Source organism: Condylura cristata, unplaced genomic scaffold (assembly GCF_000260355.1).
Source record: "Condylura cristata isolate star-nosed mole 26May11 unplaced genomic scaffold, ConCri1.0 scaffold00019, whole genome shotgun sequence".
Taxonomy (NCBI): domain Eukaryota; kingdom Metazoa; phylum Chordata; class Mammalia; order Eulipotyphla; family Talpidae; genus Condylura; species Condylura cristata.
The window spans coordinates 17461761-17473902 of NW_004567120.1; the positions used below are offsets into that span (position 1 = coordinate 17461761).

A 12142-nucleotide genomic window follows, 5' to 3' on the forward strand; every position below is an offset into this window, starting at 1 on the left:
CTGTCTCTGGTGAATCCTCTCACACACATCCCCACACCTCTGGCCTGTACCCCAATTCTGTATGCATAAGTAAATCTTCAGAAAATAAGAATTTCATTCTTTCACATAATCTTCTAAATCTAATGCTATTGAAAATACAGGTCGTTGTACAACAATTGCACATGCAATTGTTCAAGAACTACTCAGTGAGCCAATGATATGTCCTTCCTCATGGAGGTCACTAATCAGTAGGCCATATCTTATTTGGACAATGAATTAACAGAGAGAGAGAATGAAACATAAGGGCAGACGGGAAAGGAAGTTACCCTTGAGACAACCCACAACCCCATAATACCAACCAGACAATTATATACTTTTTAAATAGCTAATAACAATAACCCTTCCTCTGGAGTTATCCAGTTATACCAGTTACTACTTAGGTGTCAGCTGGCTTACATAAAAATGGGCTTTTCAAACTTCCTTCAAATAATGGGCAAAGTTTGCAAAGCCATAGGATGAAAGTGAGGCCATAAAAAATAAATAAAAGTATAGAGTTAAAAAAATTACAAAACAGCTCGAATGATTTCATCTGCAGACTGCTAGAGAGAAGATTACAAATGCTGCTTTCTGGTTATAATACTCAGACCAGTATGGCAGACATGGCACAGGTTAGTTCCACTGTGGAACATACCTTACAGAGATTTCCTTACTTGAAGGCTTCATTGCTTAAATATTTAAAATGCCTCAGCATAAGACAACCTTGCATAGGATGGGATTCAGACTATGATTTTAAAAAAAAGATTCAAAGAGAAGCACCAGAGTACTAAACAATTTCCAAGCAGAGTGCGAATCTTTTCCCACTTTAGTAAAATACTTTTCAAGGAAAGAGGGCTGAGTCTCTCTCATATAAGGTCAACCAAGAAACTTGCTGCTACTTCAACACTGTCAATATCTCCTTCTAATAGAAATCACCCATTCATCCTTAATGCATTGAAGTGCTGCATCTGCAATATAATTTGCTTTTCAGATTCTTTTTGCAGTTATGTTGTGACTATTTAATCTAACAAATTATCTTTAAAATAGGCTGTAACCCAACCCTCCCTGAAGCAGCTGTGGCCAATGTAAACAGAAGTAGATTTCCTTTGCCAATCCTTTTTCATGTATATGGCAGAACCATATTCTTCAAAAGCATAATTAAGGTTAATGCAGGATACTTTTAAAAACAAATAATGCTATTATAAAATAGATACTTTTTTAATAAGAAGAAACTGCATTATATTAAAATATGTTCAACAGCCCTACCTATGTTTTCCAAGCCTGCATTGACTGAAAGTAGAAGTAAAAAAATGTTCATTGGGGTTCAGTGCTAGTGCCAAGTTCAGGCAATATGTTGACCTTACAGTGGCATCAGGGAAGTGCTGAAAAGCAAGGAAAATATATAAAATAAAAGATAAAGGGGTAACAGCAGCGCATGACCTCACATCTAGCCAATAACCAAAATCAACACAAATCTATAATTGTAAAACATTATTCTGGAGAACAAATTTTACCCAATCACAAATATGTAAGTGTGTAAATTAGAAACATTATTGATTTTCTTTAACACAAGCGGCAGAGGTCGGCAGCAGAGGCAACAAATCTAAAACAGAAATGATTTTTCATTCTAAACAAATCCCTCTTCTTTATGCAAAAGAAACATTTTCTCATGCTATCATGACAAAACATTATGACATCTACAAGAGAATAGACAAAAGGATCATAGTGTTAGGTTTGCTAGAAATGATGCAAAATCAGAGAAATCTAGTCTTGGTTGAAAACCTTTTCAACCAAAATCAACTGCTTCAAAATGAGTGGTCTGCAACTCATTAAAGTCACTTAAACACTGCATAAAAAAACACCTTTAAAATAAAGACTGTTTTGATTCAATCTTACTGATTTTCACTGGCGACTCTGGTATCAAATTAAATACTGCTGAGCTTCTCAACATTTGCTCTTACTTAAGGAATTCTATAGATTCTTTTTAATCCCACTAAATTCAGTGTGCACCAAAAAGCAACATTTTGGTCAATGACAGACCGCAAACACTATCATGATCCCTATATACAGCCTAGATATTACAGTGAGCTGTATTCTCGAGGTTTATATGAACACACTATGATGTTCGGACAATGACAAAATGGCCTAGCATGTCGCTCAGAACATGTCAGTATTGTGAAGTGACAAAATGACTGTACTCTACTGTGGGATCAAGAATCAGGCCTCATTTGATTCTACTAAAGCAATTTCAAAAGAAATTCTGTGAACATTTCAAAGCAGGAATCACCAAGTGACATTTCACCATAGACTCTTCAAGTAACCTTGGGGAATGGGGCACTTTTTACTTGGATTCACCCCATGAGAGAGCAGTGCTAGTTCTCTCTTCTCTCTTTCAAAGCTGTAATTTTAAGCTCTTTCACCAAGTTCCTGTTTTCCTGTCTAGCAAAGTTTTCAGCTTTCAGTTTTTTTTTTGAGAAGCAGAAATGACTAAGATATTTCTGAGTGCAATGAATGGTTCCCGCACTGGGGAGTAGCTGCTCTGCCATTTCTCCACCTTCTCCCTGATGATTCACCCTCCGGTGCCCCCCCCCAGGGGCATGGACCTCCGAAAGCCTATCATTACTTTTTTTATAGTATTAAAATACTTTAAGCATTTGTTAAATGTGATAAACTCACAACCTAAGAGAAAGCAAGTATTTCACCAGGTCTCCCATTGCATTCTCTTGGGAACTACCACCACTGTCCATCACTGACATATTTGAACATATCACCAATAGTTGAATCTCAAAAGACCCTCTCTTTATCAAGTGAGAAATGAGAAAGCTCTATATCCTGACTCTCCAGTATAATGTGCCAATTTGGCAGCAACTATGAGAAAAAGCCCTCACATTTTTCTCGTTGTGGAACCAGTTCCTAAAAGGCCAAGATGCATAGAATTAAGAACTGGAAGACTGTGTCAACCGCCTTCACAAAGGCATGAGGAGCTACACGGGGCAGAATCTTCTTTCGTAAAATAAAACACTCTACTGACTTCATGGAAAAGGGATGAAAGCATCAAAAAGTCTCTTCAGCAATAAAGTACAGTATGTTCCCCACCACATAAGTCTGTAAGAGGTTATGATGAGCTGTCAGCAGAGGGGCTTAATGAATGCTTCTAGATGACATCAGAGAGCAGAAAACATACATATACTTGCTCCAATCAAACTTAGTCCACCAACACGGCTTTACATATTGTAGACTGAGACTATCATAAACAAAGATCCATGTTACTATAGATACCTTGATTTTTCTTCATAGTTGTGAAAGAATACAATACCAGCCACACCTTATTCTTCTCTGAACAAAATAACTCTTCAGGCTGTTTTTAAATCTTCATTAAAATCAAACTCCACTCAATCGTTCTGAATGACATTTTAATCTCTTGCACTTACACATCACACATTATTACTAGGAAATACAACTTAAAATAACAAGATCACAGTCAAATTCAAAATAGAACTGGTTCAACATTGAGATTGTAAAAATCCCTTGGTTATTTACGTTTTGTAACCATGGCTTTTTTTTTTTTAAGATTATAGTTTGTCCTAGCAACCAGTTATTTTAACTGGAATACTATATTTACACAGCAAAGTATTGTTCTTTTCCCACCAGATGTCTTTCTCACTTAGAGTTACAGCTCTGAAAAGTCACTCACAACATCACATCAAGTAAAAGGCAGCAAGTTGCCAATAGGTATGTGCAGTAAGTTGCCAATAGGTATGTGCACCTTTGTAGGTAAAAAAAAAAAAAAGCATCCTTTCACGTGTGTGCACCTGTGTTCATACAGACAGGTATGCACAGCAAGTGTACCAGAAAGTTGACAATGGAGCTCAGTATAGGGTTATGCAGTGTGTATTCTTCAGTGCAGTAAATTTACAAAACATAAATGGCAATCTGACAAAGGGAGAGAGTTATTTTCAGAAATACCTGAGTGTTCACTAAATATAAAACACTACATTTACAGCAGTGTCACTGCAGAAGGCCCAATGAAGGCATCACATTGTGTGTAAATGGTTTGTATTATGAATCTTTTTGATTACTATCAAGGCTATCAAAACAACCATCGATGTAGAATTACATTATACAATTGTGTAAGGCAAAACTAAAGTACACCATCCAGTCTTCCTTTAGCACTACAAAGGTTTCCTCTAAAAGAAACTAACTACCAATCATTCCTTTTTGTATCTCTCTCTCTCTCTCTCTCTCTCTCTCACACACACACACACACACACACACACACACACACACACAGAATGTTTCTGTCATTTTTAGCCAAGTGCAATCATGTACACAGATGGTCCTTTGCCCCATCCTCCCCCTCCCCCTTCCCTCTTTAACAGACTTTGGAATACCGTGTCAGTTTATATAGGTCTAGCTGGGTAGTTTTTTCCTGTAGACAGCCCTATTTAGGTTGCTGTAAGTTTTCACTATTAGGACCAGTTTCATGTCTGTGAAATCTTACACATACATTTACCCATGTGCAGATTAATTCCCTAGAATAGATGCCTAACAGAGTCACCAGGTGAAAATATATGAATATTTTAAATGAGAAGGTTTTGATTAGACAAAATGGTAGACAGTCTGCATTCTCATTAATGGTGTGACAGAGCCCATTTCTCTGCGAGAAGTGATTATTACAGTAGCCGCTGCCCATGTATGAGCAGAAAAATGGCCTTTAATTACTAGGGTGATTTTGTGTATCTTTATTCTTATTTTAATTACTTTCTCTGGTAATGTAAATCCATCTGGCCTGTCACTTTTTCTAATGGGTCCCTTTATCTTACTGATTTTAAGGGTCTCTTTAGTTAACATGGACATTATATAGTAGAAGCCTTTTTGCCTGGTGTTATTTGGAACAGCAAACTAACTAAAAAGGTCAATTAAGGTGAATAATCATGAAAAATATGTACACGACAAACATTTCCTTTTATCTTCATTTTATCAGTAGCAAAAGTACACTCATTCATCAAACTTTTGATATAGGGCCAAGAGGTCAAGACCTTTTTTCTTTTAACTTCAGGCCTAAATATTACAAAGAAATTTAAAATGAATTTGAGACAGAGAACTTCAAAGAGCTTAAAAGTCATTGGCACAGCATTCTGAGGCATTTAGATTTTTATATTTACTTTTTATAAATCTTTTATCCTTGTTTTACCATACTTTAATTATACAGCAATGACTTGCTTCCATCAACTCTTTCTAAAACACTCATTTGTTTTGTTATAATGAACGAAATGTAACTACTACCCAACTTAAATAATTATTCATGTATGCTGAATCTCAATTCATCTCTCTGTACTCTGCATCTCTACCTGACTCCCATAACTGATGCTAATCCCTGGCATTGTATCATTTCATCTGTACATCTTTAGTAAGAACCTTAATTCCCCACTATTCATATTTTGTCAGTTTACAAAATATGAAAATAAGTTAGCTATTTATAAAAACAATTACCACCAGCATACACAGCTTCAATAATAAAAGCAGCTGTTCTATTTCTAGTGGGTTGAGGAGCATACTGTCATACTTGAGAACAACCTAAGAATAACAAGTGTTCAGTGCATTGTGTATTTTACAAAGGAAAATAAGAGTATCATTTAATATGAGTCAGTTAAGTGTAAGTCAGTGTTCTCCTGCCTAAGTAGAAACTATTTCCCCGCAATCTGTCACTTGCCTTTTAAACTTTATTATTGCTTTATACTTTCCAGGGGCTTTTTCAAAACCACATTATTTAGATTATCAAAATACACTCCTAACTTATTTTTGTTTCTGATGCTGGCAAGGATCCATTTCTATCCAAAAGGATAGACAACTGTCCTAATGCAACTTCTATTTTCAACATCAGCATTTAAAACAACTGAAGGGTCAAATTCTAACTTACAAAAGGAAGCTGTACAAACCAGTAGTCTGAGTTCAGCTTGCTAGGCTCAAACAACTAAACATTTATAGATCATATAGCAGTTTTGGGAGCAGAAGCAAGAGCACTGCTATGCCTAACTCTCTCATTTACCACTCTGGCTCACCAGGGGATCTCTCCAACGGCATCACGGCATCAGGCATGCGGATATCTCTTACTGAATCTCACTAGTTGCCAAACCTATAAATTTACATTCACAATAAACAGCCCACACTTGAAACAACAGCAGAGACCACCACCTTTCTTTCCAATTCTCCATCCATCCCTTCGTGCTGTTCTTAGACCAATATCCCCCAGACTCAGTCCAAAAAAATGAATCCACTCTGCTGAGCCAATACAGTTACACATCACTTAATGGGGACATGTTCATAGGCAGTCCCACCATGGTATGAACATCACAAAGTGTAACTCTACCCAGACCCTGATAGTGCACGCCAGCACATGCTTATGCCACCTACAGGGAACACCACCTCATATGCAGTCCACTGTCGACAGCAATGTGGCTGTGCAAAACAGAACTGTAGCTCATGGAAATGTAAATAAAAGATACTAAAGTCAAGGTAGAGTCTGTTAAGTTTCCTTTGTGAGGTTAAATAATGTGTAAGATTGTGTTATTTCTAGGAAAACTGTTTCTGGGGAAGACCAAAGGTTTAACAGGCTTTTTTGAGGCCCTAAGTTCTGTTTCCATTCTGACATTGTATCTTGAATGCAACCAGACAATGCATAACACGAATGAATGTGGCCATGTTCCAACAGAAATCTATTTATAAAACAGGTAGTGGGCTGGATTTGGAATCAGAAGTATTTTGCCGACCCTGACCTTATACCAATGCTCGAAGATTTTCAAATAGGACTCCACTATCCTAGTTGTGCACACTTATTTGGGTAAAAGGGTGACACTGAACAGACTAGTAATAACTATATACCCCTACAGAAATGAATATTCAAAAAGTTAGCCACTAACCTTTTTCTCTAAAGTTCTTCTCATACCAAGAGCAATACTTTTTTTACAAAATATAAAGCTACCTTAAAGTTAATGTTTACCTTGAAAGAAATTAGCATGAATAAAAGCAGTTACTATAAAAGGAAAACATGGACTCTACAAATTCTACCATCTGTTACTCATTAGTCTGGTAATTAATAGTGAGTGGAAAAAGCTTACTAAATACATGGTCATGATTTGCAACTTCACTACTCAAAATACAGAAGTAGGCTTTCAAAGTGCATTTTAATGAGAACACAATTTTACTCTTTGGCTTACTTACCAGAAACTTTAATTTAAAAAGGTTAGATCAAGTTTGGCCAAAATAATTTTAATTTAGAATGTAAAACCAAAAATCTCCTTGGCACACATAGGTCTTATTTAATTTTAAAATATTAACAGTAATGCTTCACTTGAAAGCCTAATGAAGCAGAAATTAAACTTTTAAGACACAAAAGGATGGCAGCCATTTTAATACAGTCTAAGCCATCAAAGCCACTTGTTCACACAACACACTTGGGCTCCCGGACTGTTGAAAGAGGAAATACTCACACTGCTTCCAGAAAAAGAAAGAATGAAATTAAATAACAGAAGCACATAAGACACCCCCCCCAATACCAAAGCCGTAATAATCCCCAAGAGGAGAAATTGATAAAGGAGACCTTGTCTACAAAGCAGATGTAAGGACAAAAAGAAAAGTGACAGATTGGGAGACTATATTTGTAAACCACATTCTTGACTGACCCCACAAAAAAAAAAAAAAAGCTCCACAATACAATACTACTATGTAGAATATATGAGAACACAACAGTTAAAAAATCAAAACAACTAGAACATGAACAAAAGACATGAATACACAAGATGATAAAGAATTGGCAAATAAGCCCGTGAAAAGTTGCTCAATGTGATCAGCCATTGGGAAACACCAAGTAAAACTAGGATAAGATATTTTTACACAGCAGTCAAAATGGCTAAAGTGAAAAATAGTGAAAACCCCAAAAGCTGACAAGTCTGAGAAGCAGTCATGCACTGCTTTTGGGCATGTAAATGGTAAGCCACTCTGGAAAACAGTTTGGTGGCTCCTTATAAAACTAAACATATACTATTGTGCAGCCAGCCATTGCACTCTTCGCCCTCTATTCCGGAGAAAGAGAGATTTATATTCATACCAAAGCCAGTACATAGGTTAAACACACACACACACCTGAAATATTCAGATGTCCTTCAACAGGCTAATGGTTAAAGAAAATGTACATCCACACCATGAGATGGACCTCAACAATGAAAAGGAATTAACTTGATATAGGTGCAGTCCCTCCATGAATCTGAGAGGGGGAAAAATGCTGATCTCCAAAAGTTATATATGATACCATCCATTTATATAACATTCTGGAAACGATAGAATTACAGGCACAGAAAACAGATTAGTGACTGCGAGGGGTGGAGAGAGGGAGATGGCTGTGGCTATAAAAGGGCAACACAGAGGAGCCTTGTAGTGATGAAATTGTTAGTCTTCGCTGTGCCAGTGGTTACATGAATTCACACATGTACAAATACTGCATAACTAAATACACACACGTAAATGAGTGTGTGCAAAACTAGGGACATCTGAATGGATTGATTTATCTATTTCCATTTCCTGGTTGTTATGCTAGTTAGGCAAGATGTTACCATTGATAAAAATTAGATACAGAGTATTATTTCTTATAACTATGAGATCTACAACTCTCCCAAAATAAACAGCTAAAAGAGAAAGAATGAGTCTACAGGAGTAGAAAAATACAGCTTTTACTTTTGAAAAGTCTCAACTGAAAATCAAGGAAGGAAAAAAAAAAATTAAAGGGAATGCCCAATAGCATTCAGGCTACAATTAAATCACCTCCTCCTCTCTTGTGGAGTCTTAACACCCCCAGGAATTTATGTCACTGATTAGACTTTTGCTGTTAAATAAATTCTACATGTCTCTCTCCACAACCACCACCCCACACTATAAACTCTTAAGGTACATACTGTCTTCTAGGCCATCATGTGCTGTTAGCCAGGCATAAAAATAAGGGACAGATGAAGGAAGGAGATAAAATGAATGAACAAATGAGTGAATAAATGAGATATCTACATATTCTTTTAAAGTTCCTAGCCACTTTCCATATATATTCCCTTATAAAGTTCCAAATGCTGTATTTTTTTAAAAGAAGGTGATTGCACATATTTCACTGTTGCAAGCTGAAGTTAACACCACCTGACACTGTATAATGCTTCTCAATTTACAGACTTCCACATATATAGTATCTCATTGTATAAAGATGAATTAAGAATTATGCCTATATATGGACCTCCCTGGAGGCACAGAGATTAAAGTCTAGAGGCTATCAAGTTATCACCAGCCCCTGCACCATGAGTTCCATCCCTGACCAGAGGTGACCCACATGGCACAGCAGACCTCTCCTGTCTCATCCACTGCTCCCCTCATCATGTTTTAGTAGATCTGCCTGTTCTACCCCCCACGCTGTCCCTAGTGAATCCTCTCACACCCTAGGTACCTCATTTCCTACACGCATTTCTCGTATGCATAATAAAAAATATTTTTTAAAAAAGTATGCGTAGGGCCCTCCCTGGTGGCGCAGCGGGTTAAAGCACAGCACTAAGAAGCTAAAGCCACTTCTGCATGAGTTCAATTCCCACCTGCCCCGGAGGCGACCACATGGCGTGGCAGACCTCTCCTGACGGCAGGCTGCTCGCCTGCTGCTCCCCTCAGCAGTGTACTTCGTCGTGGATCTGCCTGTTCTGCTCCCTACTCTGTCTCTGGTGAAGCCTCTCGCAGCCCCTGAGCCTCTGGCCTGTACCCCAGTTCTGTATGCACAAATAAATAAATCTTTTTTAAAAAAAAGTATGCCTATATAGATTGGCACTATTATATGTAGATTTGTGAAATTAATGTTCTAAATGTAACTGGTATAATTGGATTTATGATATAGCCTTAATAAAAATTGTTACATAGGTATATGTGAATATAGAATTCAAGTCGGAGGACCTATGGATCAATCCGCCAACTGTTCAGTTTCATCTAGAGATAGAAAAATTATGGGAGGTAAAGAGACTTGGTCAAGGTAATACAATTAGCTAGAGCTGGAAATGGAGCCTGAAGTCACTCCAGATTCTCAACTTCTCTTCCTACTGAACTGGGTTTAGGTTCTCCTTTACCCAGTCATTCCACCCCTCCCGGTGTATTACTCAAACAAAAATCTTAATCTGAAATACTAATTTTCTTAAATAGGGTTTTTGAATTAAAAAAAAAAATGAGGGCTCTCCTTGGTGGCTCAACAGGTTAAAGCAAACAGGTTGAAGCTCCCCAAAGGCAGGCAGCACAAGTTCAATCCCTAGCCAGGGAGCTGACCCACATGGTATGGCAGACCTCTCCTGACACGCAGGCTGCTCCCCTCAGCAGTGGGTTTCAATACATATGCCTGTTCTGCTCCCCACACTGTCTCTGGTGAATCCTCTCACATACCATACCTCTGGGCTGTACCCCAGTTCTGTAAGCATAAATAATCTTTAAAAGAAAAACTGAATTTATTAAAGCTTTTCATTGTTATATTACACCTTCTGTGGATTTGGTGATGCAAATTACTTCCTACATCAGAACAATAAAGCACTTTATTCTATAGTGTAATTCTAATCTATGCAGTTTAATGTTTCATCTTTCACCTAATGGCCAAAAATGTGTCACTTCTAACAGGAGTCTTACAAGTCTCCCCCTCAGCAGCTTCGACTGCAGTTCAAGGAAGAGGCCTATTAAAATCGTGATCCATATGCTCATTGAAGGTAATGTCAATTAATTTCCACTTGCAGCCTCATGTACCAAGAATAGTTGAAAACTATTTGTCAGAGGCAAAATTAAAGAAAAACTAAAGTGACAAGCAAGTCATTGGGAAACAAGGGCTTTAATCACGTAAAATCTCCGTTATGCAGCAACATGTTACTGAGCATGAGTTTAGAATCTAAACACTAGAAGGAACCTTAATTGTGCCCACAAATCAACACCCTTATTTCCCTGGAGGAAAACTGAGAAGGCCATCAAACCATTAACCAATAAAGCCAACTGCTTACTTTTTCAAAGGGATTCGTGTAAATGCCAGTTTGTCCCTATTTTGCGTTTCACTGTCATTTCAGAGAGCGGCAAATGATATGTTTAAAGCTGAAGAGCTCACAGAGCAAGTTCATTTCAAGAGGGTGAACAAAATTGCCTTTGAAGGAGGAGATGCTGGAGTGAAGAGGAGAAATGACGTCTTATTTAAAATATGTAACCCCTTGATGAGGGTTAGGCAATGAATCATATTCTCCTGGATTTTTCTATGTGCTCTAGACAGCTACAATTCTTTTCTTTAGGGCACGCAAATGAGAGGAAGAGGAAGTGAATAAAGCCAATGCTAAATATACGGCACCCACTGCAGACACGGTTGTCGAAAGGATGAAGAGAAAAACAGAAGAGCATGCTTCTGCTAGCACACCTAAAGATATGGGCGCTAAGAAGCTATCCGAAGCCAGGGCATCCCTCGAAGGGCGGATGACTCTAGGGCCAGAGAGACCCCCACCCCGCCCCAGTCCTCAAATACCGAGCAAGCGGGAAGGGACAAAATGGAGCTGAGGTTTAGGGGTGCCCTAAAGGTCGTTTGGAGGTCTGATAAGCACTTGATGTGCTCCCCACGAAAGGGTCAGGGTAAAGCACAGTATTCCGATCTGGAAGATGCCCCAGTTCCTAGAGGGGCGGGGAGCAGCGGGTAAAGGCAAGCCAGGGTCTCGAGGACCCCCGGCTGCAGCTCAGGAGAAGAGAGACCGCCGGAAGCTCCTCAGCACCGAGGGGGTGGCGGGTGGATAGATCGCCGGGGCGCGGGAAGAAAGAGGGATTCCAGGCACCGGAATGCCGGCTCGACCACCCCCGGGCTCAGGTGCCACGCAGGGGTAGCCGCTGGACCGGGGACCTAGCTACCCACCTGGCAGAGGAGCCGGGGTCGCAGCCTCCCCCGCGGGAGCAACTCACCTGAGGTGCTGCCCAGGGTGTCTTCGCAACCGGCTTGCCCGCGCCTGGCCCTCGGGAAGCTGGCGGAGAACCGCCGCGTGCCCAGGAGCGCTGCGATGAGGAGGGGCGCGCCGCGGAGCCCGCAGAAAAAGCTGCAGCGCCGCGCGCGCAC

The 12142-nt window shown here is 39.1% G+C and overlaps 1 protein-coding gene across 2 annotated transcripts in view; it reads right to left on the reverse strand.

The window, feature by feature from the left end:
- Positions 1–12136, reverse strand: part of ACSL4 (acyl-CoA synthetase long-chain family member 4) — a 67965-nt gene extending 55829 nt beyond the window's left edge. For both annotated transcript variants that reach the window (XM_004685700.2, XM_012727221.1), the window contains exon 1: positions 11992–12136. The gene's annotated coding sequence lies outside the window, so the exon portion shown is untranslated. The remainder of the gene's footprint in view (positions 1–11991) is intronic.
- Positions 12137–12142: the final 6 nt, after the last annotated feature.